The sequence below is a fragment of the Propithecus coquereli genome, unplaced genomic scaffold (genome assembly GCF_000956105.1).
Source record: "Propithecus coquereli isolate 6110/MARCELLA unplaced genomic scaffold, Pcoq_1.0 Scaffold46, whole genome shotgun sequence".
NCBI lineage: Eukaryota > Metazoa > Chordata > Mammalia > Primates > Indriidae > Propithecus > Propithecus coquereli.
The window spans coordinates 5747179-5756671 of NW_012150396.1; positions in this window are offsets into that span (position 1 = coordinate 5747179).

Sequence of the window (9493 nt, forward strand, 5' to 3'; positions counted from 1 at the left end):
AGATATCACGAGGTACCTGTAGACATCTCCTGATTCCCCCAAAGTTGATCTCTCTTAGAGGACCTTCCAACACTAGGGGAGAAGCCTACGTCGTCCCACTTGGCGTAAGGCTTCCTGTTGCCCTCTGGGCTGAGGTGGTGAGTCACAACGCAGGCATTTTTCTCAACAGGGCCAAGCCAGTCTCCCATTCTCTCAGTATTCCCATCCCTCTTTCTCTGTTCCTCTCCTACTACAACAACAAGGTTATGAAACACGAAAGGAAGGAACCCTTCAGTCTCAGAAAAACGCTCAGCACCAGAGGTCTTCAGGCAAGCTTTTCAATGTTTGCATTCTTTTCTCAACTTTGCTTCATGCTCCGAGGAATGGAAAGCAACCCTGTCACACTTCACAGGGGCCAGCGTCCCTCGCCACTAAGGACAGCTCTTTATCTCTTCAGTTGCCAGGAATTATTTGTGGAAGTTTCCAATCTTGAAGTGAGCCATGACGTGACTATGGGAGGTTGGAAGTCAGAATCTTGGCTCTATCCAAGCAAGTGACTCTTTAAGAGAATCAGGACTTCTGGTTCTGAGAACTTAAAAATGGAATAGATTTAAAAATGCTAGAGAAAATCTTGTAATAAAAAATAAGAATAAAATACCACCAGTGGGAAAAAAGCAAACATGGGAAAATGTTCAGCTACAGAAAATTTATTATTAATGCAATTATAACAACGTAAAGTATCTTGTTTTATGCTGGCTAGAATGTGGTGAAATCAGACCTAAGGTATCAGGGTATGGGGGAATTTTGCTAAACCCAAGTGTTCTAACTTGGGCTACCTGAATTTTCAAGAAAGCATCACCCTCCCCTACCTCTGGCAGTTGGGAGATTACAGTGGTTGCCCCTTTATCCTTGTTTTTGCTTTCCATGGCTTTAGTTACCCTCGGTCTGAAATATTAGATGGAAAATTCCAGAAATAAATCATTCATTGTGCACCATTCTCAGTAATGTGATGAAATCTTGCACCATCCTGCTCCATCCTGCCTGGAACATGAATCATCCCTCTATCCAGCAGAGCCATCTCAGTTATCAGATCGACTGTGGTGGTATCGCAGTGCTTGTGTCCAAGTAACCCTTATTTTACTTAACAATGGCCCCAAAATGCAAGCGTAGTGATGCTGGTGTTTTGGATATGCCAAAGAGAAGCCATAAAGTCCTTCCTTTAAGTGAAGAGGGGAAAGCTCTTAATAAGGAAAGTAAAAAAATCATATGCGGAAGTTGCTAAGTTATGGTAAGAATGAATTTTCTATCTGTGAAATTGTGAAGAAGGAAAAAGACATTCATGGACTTCAAACAGCCGAAGTTACAGCCACAGTGCCTGATAAATTCTTAGTTAGGATGGAAAAGGCATTAAACTGTGGGTGGAAGACATGAATAGAAAACTTATTCTGAATGATGGCAATGTGTTTTGCCAGACTAAGTTAAAAGCCTTAAGATAAACTTTATCATAGGAATGTATGTACAGGAAAAAACATAGCATATATAGGGTTCAGTACCATTCAAAGATTTTTTTTATTTGGAAATCAGCTCATGTTTAATTGTGAAGTTTTAAAATTGTACAAGTATTTTGACATTCCCCCCATATTTAATCTCTTATGATGACTGGAAAACCCCAACCAATCACAGGATTTAATGGGCTTAATAAGCCTACCCCTTTGGTTCCTATTTGCAGCACCCAATATTCCTTTGAAATACCAGACAGACCCGGCAGTGGCCAACAGTCAATTACTGCTCCCCAGAGATGAAAAGTTCAGGTTCTCTGAGTACGGTGTCGCTGTGGCACCTGCCAGAATTAGCACCTCTCCGTAGTTGGGGGACTTTAAATGTACCAGTGAAAAAAGCTTTTTCCTCTTCAAGGGGAAGAAAAAAAATCACTCCAAAACCTGGCAGGTCTGGCTGTCAGGTCCTCTTCCCATCGCTTCATCTCTTCAGGCATATTTTTTTTTTTCCCAGTGGAGCAAAAGAGACCAAAACCTAACCTGAATTACAAGAAAGAGGACAGTGATGACTATAAAAGGAGTGACCAGAAGCAACTGAAATACTCGTTTACCTCCTATATCCAATGCATGTGCTTCCTAGAAAAACAACAAAAATAACAAATCCACAAAACACGACAGCTACGATTACAAAATCCATTCATCCAAGGGTAGTGGAAGGCAGGACAGGTGGGAGGGTAACCGGCACAGGGAGAAAACAAAGTATTCGAGTCAGTCGAAGCACAGGGGATGGCAAGTGCTAGAACACAGCTGCAGAAACACCCGTGGCCCGTTCAGACTCACGGTGGTGTGAAGAAGCCACACGCTGGGTCAGCAAGACGCTGCCTTTTGTGCACCAGAGACAACCTTCCGGTTCCCCAGAGAGAAGGGAACATGCAGAGGGCCCTTGGCAGCGCGGGTCCCGCCTTCCCCGGCAGGCGGAGGTGAGCAGGGAACAGAGCCACCCCCTTCGGCAGGAGGCAACGCGGGGGTCTGCAGCAGGCTTCCGTGTGGCGGAGATGGGTGCGGTAAAGGGCCTTTCCCTGCAGAGGCTGAGCTGCGCTGGGCAGGCTGCAGGCAGCTGTCTGGTGGAGGAGTCTGCTGCTTACGAAGACCACCAAGGAGAAGAGCTGCAACCGGAAGGGGTGCTCCGTCAGGGGTCTTCGCTTCGCTGGCGCTGATAACGAGTAGCGGAAAGAGGCTGGAGCGGAGGCAGCCACCGAGCGCGCACGAGGACTGCACGGCTGCGAGAAACGCCGAGGGCAAGCAGACCCAAGGCAGCAACGCCAGTTCCTTTCTGTCTGACGACCACCGGTGCACTTCGATCCCTTCACCGGACCGACGACACTCACAGCGACGCAGTGAGCAGAGAGGGGACAGACGCAGGAGAGCGACCAGCTCTCCAGCAAGATGTGCGCGAAAGAGACTCACAACGTCCCCGGATAAGGGAGGGGTCCGCGACAGGAGGCCGCAGAGCGCGTCAGCGGTTAGGTCGCTCGCGCTAGGGAAGGGGTGAGGCTTCCCCCCCACCCCCGTACCTCGGACGCCAGCCCAGCGGCGCCCCGCGACGGAAGGGCGCTCACGGCTCTGCTAAGCGCACTCGGGCGGCGCCCAGAGCCCTGAAAACCGCCGCCGCGGAGACTTCCAGCCGCGCCCCGCCATCTCCGCGTGGCGGCGGACCCCGACAACCCGGGCCGTGACTCACGGAAGCACGGGAATAAACACTCGACAAAACAGGAGACGAAACCAGAACACTCCAGCCACCGTTCCAGGCAGCACACTGGAAAATTCTGGAACTACCACGGGGGTGGCTCACCGTCTGGCCTCCGCCGGTGCTCCGCGCGGGGACGCTGCTCGCCCGTCCTCCGCAGGCTCCTCCTCTTGGGGTGGCTGGAGCTTTGAGACGGTGGAAATGCCCCAATGGAGTCTTTGATTCCCCTGGCGGGGTCCTGGAGAAAGGTGTTGACACTGTCAGCCATCTCTTCATCACCCAAAGTGTCAGCCACGCAGAGGCGGGAGGAGCACCCCAAAATCTCTCTTCAGGAAGGATCCGCGGCTCCGCCTCAGTGGGCTGCCCGGCGCCGGCCGCGGCACCCGGACTGTGCATGCCCGGCCACGCGAGTCCCGCACTGCGCATGCCCGGCCACGCGATTCCCGCACTGCGCATGCCCGGCCATACGATTCCCGCACTGCGCATGCCCGGCCATACGATTCCCGCACTGCGCATGCCCGGCCATACGATTCCCGCGCTGGGCCTGCCCTGCCACGTGGCGCCCACGCGACGCTCAGCTGTCCCCTGGGGGGTCTTGGAACGTGTCACCCCCCCCAGACGGGGGGACTACCGTACTGAGGACGTAATGGGAGGAATTTCACGGGCGTGGAGTGGCGTGAAGCCTGCCCGTGAGAACGAAGCATTTACCTCAGACCCAACAGGACGGGCCTCCGGCTTTTACCGAGAAGTGTGGTGAGAGGTAAGAGGCGTTTTCGGTGGCTTTGGCCTTGATGCGCGTGAGTGGAGAGGAGGAACTGAGGAGGAAGGTGCGGGCGGAGGGGCAGGGGTCTGGTTTAGGTGGTGAGGAAGTAACGGGGAGGGAGGATGCTGCCGCCATCTTCCTAGCCCAGTCCCAGGGCCTCCGGCTCCGCCTTGTTCTTTGGTGGCCACATGTGGTTCGACCGTGTCGTTCACGCACACGGGAGCTTTTGACAACAGGAATCGCGCAAAACCCAGTTTGTTCCCTTTGCTGCAGCGCCAGACACCAGATGCGTCTGCTTTTAGGGTCTGCGCCTCAGAAGACCTCCAGGGGCCGCGCTCTTCCTCTCCTGCGGACGCCCTTCCGCCATTGTCGCGCTGCGGGATGCACCCCGCGTGCCCGCGGACGTGCCCGGACGCCTTAGTTTCTAGGTTGTTTCTCGTAAAACTGCAGGAGTGTTTTCTTGACGTGAGTTTCAGGACGTATGAGGAAGCGCCCGAGGAAATAACGCCGGTAGCTCACTGCGGGTTGCAGCGCGCCGGGGTTGAGCACGAACTGCTCCCATCGTCTCGGCTCCGCGGCACGAGCGATGGCGCCGTTCCCGCGCCTGCAGGTGACCAGGCGCTGACCCGGCACTGGCAGCCAGGCAGAGGCCCGCTCCCGTGGGGAACCGACAATGTCCCAGAACCCCGCACCAGGCAAGGCTGCCCCGGGGCCGCGAGGGAGCAAGACCAAAACAGGACCGCTCTGGAGTTGTGTTCTGGGTACAAGAACATTTTCCAAAGCGAGAAACGACCGAACACCCTCCTTTGCTTGTTACGGCGAGAGACTGCCCCTTCTTTACTGGTGCAACTTGGCTTCTGCTCGTCTCGTTTTCCAGCTAAGAATCGAGATTCTCAAACACAGAATTACACCTGCTTCCTGACGGCGCCTGATCCTGAGCAAAGTCTCACTTCCTTAACCTCTGCTCAGAACAAGGCCAGATCTTGTCAGTCCCTTCTAATAACCTCTAAACAAGGGCACCCGTGTTCTTCGTGATGGACATTCTCATCGTAACCCGTCAGTAATGCCAAAACACTGCGGGTGTGTTCTTGGCGGTCTTTGCCTGGAGGGCATTCCCAGCCCCCTTGCTCTAGGTCCTGCAGATATTAGGGAAGATTCTGCCTGGAATGTGGATTCTGATGCCGGTTCTGCTTCCCCACCAGCTGGACTTGCTGCTCCTCACCGGTTACCGAAGGAACAAGCACAGACCCTTAGGATCATTATTAATCCCATCCCAAATAGCACAAGATGAAAGGACATTTTTCCTGTTAAAATAACTTTAACCCTGCTCCTGGTGAAATGGTAATGCTGGGGTTACTTAATTATTCATGAGAGGAATCAATAAATATTTATTAAGCACCAGTTATGGTTAGTCGCTATTATATTTGCTGAGGATATAGCAGTGAATAAATGGACAAAAGTGTGTTCGTGGTGTTTATATGCTATGGAATGTTATGACCCCTTCCTGTATTTGGTTTATGTTGAGTCTCTACAGTAGATGCGCACGGCCCTACCTCAGTCATTCGGGATGGGTGATGCCAACCGAATGGGAAGCATTTTGATGACCAGTCGTAACTACCCCATCCATTCTCCTGCTCCTGGATGACCCCTCGAGTGAAGAGGCACAGGGGAGTCTTAAGTTTCGAAACACAAAGTGGAAGGCTACTTTGTCTATTATGGTAGTGTAGAGTTATTTGTTATCTGCAGAATGTATTTGTACACAAATAATTTATTAAATTTAAACATTGCTTTCAAATTAAATATGCCCACTTTAATCTCTAGCATTTGCTGACATTATTTAAGGAAATCAGAGTTTTTCTTTGTAGTTAGAAAACTTTAATTTTAGCACTGGTAAGGCTTTCCCCAAATCTAAAATAATAAAATCCAAATTTAATTCAATGTGACAAATTTGTATTGAATATCTTCTGTGGGGAAGGATCATATCTTTCTTTTATAAAAGTTAAAATGCTTTTCAAACATTAGTGGAAATTTTCAAGATAATGTCTATATCTGATCTTAATAAATTTGTAGCATACAGTATATATAGCTTACTATATTTATAAAGCAACATTTTTAGTAATGACTCATATGTAATAGTGTCTCCAATGTGGTTTCCATTATAACTCTAGTCCTCATCTGCTAGTAACTTTCTCCAAATTTAATCTTTTGGGTTGAAATTTTCCATGCCTGGTTTAAGCTCAAAGGTATTTAAAAAATTATTTTTTAAAGTTGCAGGGCAATTCTTTTGGCTATCATATATACCTCTTCTAATTTCAGTGTAGGCAAGTGAAAAAAAAAAGGAAAAGACTTAAGTATATGGGTATGGTATTTGTGTGTTCAACTAGAACCATAAAAAGGCCTTTTTATAGCCTATACCTAAGATCATTTTATTCAGCTCATTTCCTAAAGTAACTGGAGCACCATGCTCATTGTTATCTGGTATGCTTTAGTTGTTGCAGAAACTAGTTCTCTGCATAAAAACAGAGGATAGAAAGATCCTTCTAGATTAGATTCCCATGACATTGAAATATGTATGTTTAACTGATTATTGTGACGAATTGCACACAATGCCCTGTCTCTGAGGCTCTTGGGATGGAAATTCAGGCCTCGATCATATCCTTTCCCACAATTGCGGGCCCTGTGGAGCAAATATAATATTATTTTAGGAAATTAAAAGTGCCTTCTTATCAGAAAATATGGATAATTATATCCTTTTTAGATGTTTATATTGAAAAAGATGTCTCTCTGGGTTTAGTTCTGGTAGTCACATCGCCAAACAGGTCTCAGAGGTGTTCTGCAGATATTATTTTTGTCATAGGATATCTAGAAATGTAGCTGTAAGTGCACCTTCTCCCTCTTACCCAATAATACAAAGTAAGCATGCAGCCCTCATAGAGGTCTTTGGTGGTTGAGGCTTGGTGCATGAGGATAAACAGCATTTTTTAAGACAAAAAGAGTGAGGCAGGCAGGAATTCTTTTTGGGTTCACACAAGATAAAATGAAATACTCTGTATCTTAAATTCTCGGATGTCATGAGTCTTCACCTCTACACTTGATTTAAACTTTGTTCCCATCTTAAATGTCATTAGAAAATCATCACTTTTAAAATGGTCTTGCTTGATCTTTACATAAAGAAAACCCCCATCAAGTTGTCTCAAAGGCCTGTAAAAAGATGACATCTTAAGTATATATTCTTTCTAAAGGTGTACCCACGTACGTATTATATATGTGTGTAACTGCTTTGTGTGCCTAACTGTCTATTCTCTTCCTGTAGCTCTCCCACGTGGACATAGACATATACATCCATGTAGATTCAGAATTTCCCTCAAGGAACAAAGGGAATCTCATAATGAAAAGCAACGTTTTTTATGGATCCATGCCAAGGTACCAGATCCTTGTTCTTTTCCAGTTGATTTATCTTAATGATTCTCTGTCAGGCAAAAGCCTTTATGAATTCTGCATAATGTCCTTTTCAATTACAGCAGCATGCTTGCCTCAGCTTTGCAAGGCTAAGCTTGAGATGATTTTTCTTCTAAGACTCTCTCCCATAGTCAGTAACAAAACGAGACCAGTTACTGCTGGAGGAACATAATTAACAAAATTGTTTTACTTTTTAAGATTCATGCTTAGAAAAATTCTGCCTGGACAGGTTTTCCCAACATTGTTTCAAATTTGAGCCTAGGTTTTCATTTATATATAGGTCTCAGCACTGTGCTTTGAATTAGCTGTATGCTTAAGCAGACAGAACACATTGTCAAAATGTTCCGTTTCAGCCTCATCTTTCTACAGAGAAGCATGGACAGACCTCTGCATTGGTCCATAATAGTGCTAATAGAACTTTCTGTGGTAATGAAAAATGTTCTCTAATCTGCTCTACATGATATGGTAATCTCTAGCCACTGTGGCTGTTAAGCGTTGGAAATGTGGCTAGTATAACTGAGAATCTGAATTTTAAATACAAATTAAATTTGATTAATTCGAATTTATATAACTATATATGGTTAGGAGCTACTCTATTTCATCATTTCTTCTAGATTTTCTAATTTATTGGCATGTAGTTGTTCATAATAGTCTCTAATGATCCTTTGTATTTCTGTGGTATCAGTTATGTCTCCTTTTTCATTTTTGATTTCATTTATTTGGGTCTTATCTCTTTTTTCTTAGTCTGGCTAAAGTTTTGTTGATGTTGCTTATATTTTCAAAAAACCAACTTTTCATTTTTGTTGATCTTTTGTATTTTTTAAAAAATCTCAATTTCATTTATTTCTGTTCTAATCTTTATTATTTCTTTCCTTCTACCGATTTTGAATTGGTTTATTCTTGCTTTTCTAGTTCTTTAAGGTACATCAGTAGTTTTTTTATTTGAAAATTTCCTACTTTTTTGAGGTAGGCATTCATTGCTACAAACTTCCTTCTTAGTATTGCTTTTTCTATATCCCATAGGTTTTGGTATGTTGTGTTTACATTTTCATTTGTTATAAAAGTTTTTAAATTTCCTTCTTTATTTATTGACCTATTGGTCATTCAGAAGCATGTTGTCTATGTGTGTCCCTATAGGTGACATGAGTCTCTTGTAGGCAGCATATATAATTGGGTCTTTATAAAAATCCATTCAGTCACTCTATATCTTTTAATTGGAGAATTTAATTCATTTACATTTAAGGTTATTATTGATAGGTATGGTCTTACTGCTGCCATTTTGTTAATTGTTTTCTAGTTGTTTTGTAGGTTATTTGTTGTCTTCTCCCTCTCCTGCTTTCTTCCTTTGTGGTTTGATGGCTTTTTCTAGTGGTATTCTTTGGTTTTTTTATTTTTATCTTTTGTGTATCTCTTACAGGTGTTTTTGCTTTGTGGTTACTCTGAGGCTTACATAAAATATCTTACATTTATAACAGGTTAATTAAGCTGATAAGAGTATAGAGTTTAACTTTTGAAAAATTGCACTGAGATTTTGGCAAATTGCTTCTCTTCCTACTATCTATTACTATAACAAACCTCTCCAAACTTAGTGACTTGAAACAATAATTGATTATTATTTCTCATGATTCTGTGGGTTGACTGTACTCAGCTGGGAAATTCTCACCTGGGGTTTCTCATGTGGTTACAGTCAGATGTCAAATAGGGCTGGTGTCATCTGATGGCTCAAATGAACTGATGTCCAAGATAGTGTCCCACTTTGTGTCGTGTGCCTGGGCTGGGTTGGCTTGAACTTCTAGGAGCTAGCCAGGCATCTCTCTCTCTCTGTGGAACATCTATACATGACTAGCTTGGGTTTTCTGACAGCGTGGCAATCTCAGGAAGTTGGGATTCCTACATCGTGTTTGGCTTTCCCCAGAGTGAGTGTTTAGGGAGACTGTAAGTAGGAGCTGCCATGTTCTTCAGGCAGGAGTCTGGCCCTGCATCACTTCTTCTATGACCTATTGGTTAGAGCAATCACAGAGCCTGCCCAGATTTAAAAGGAGCTGGCTT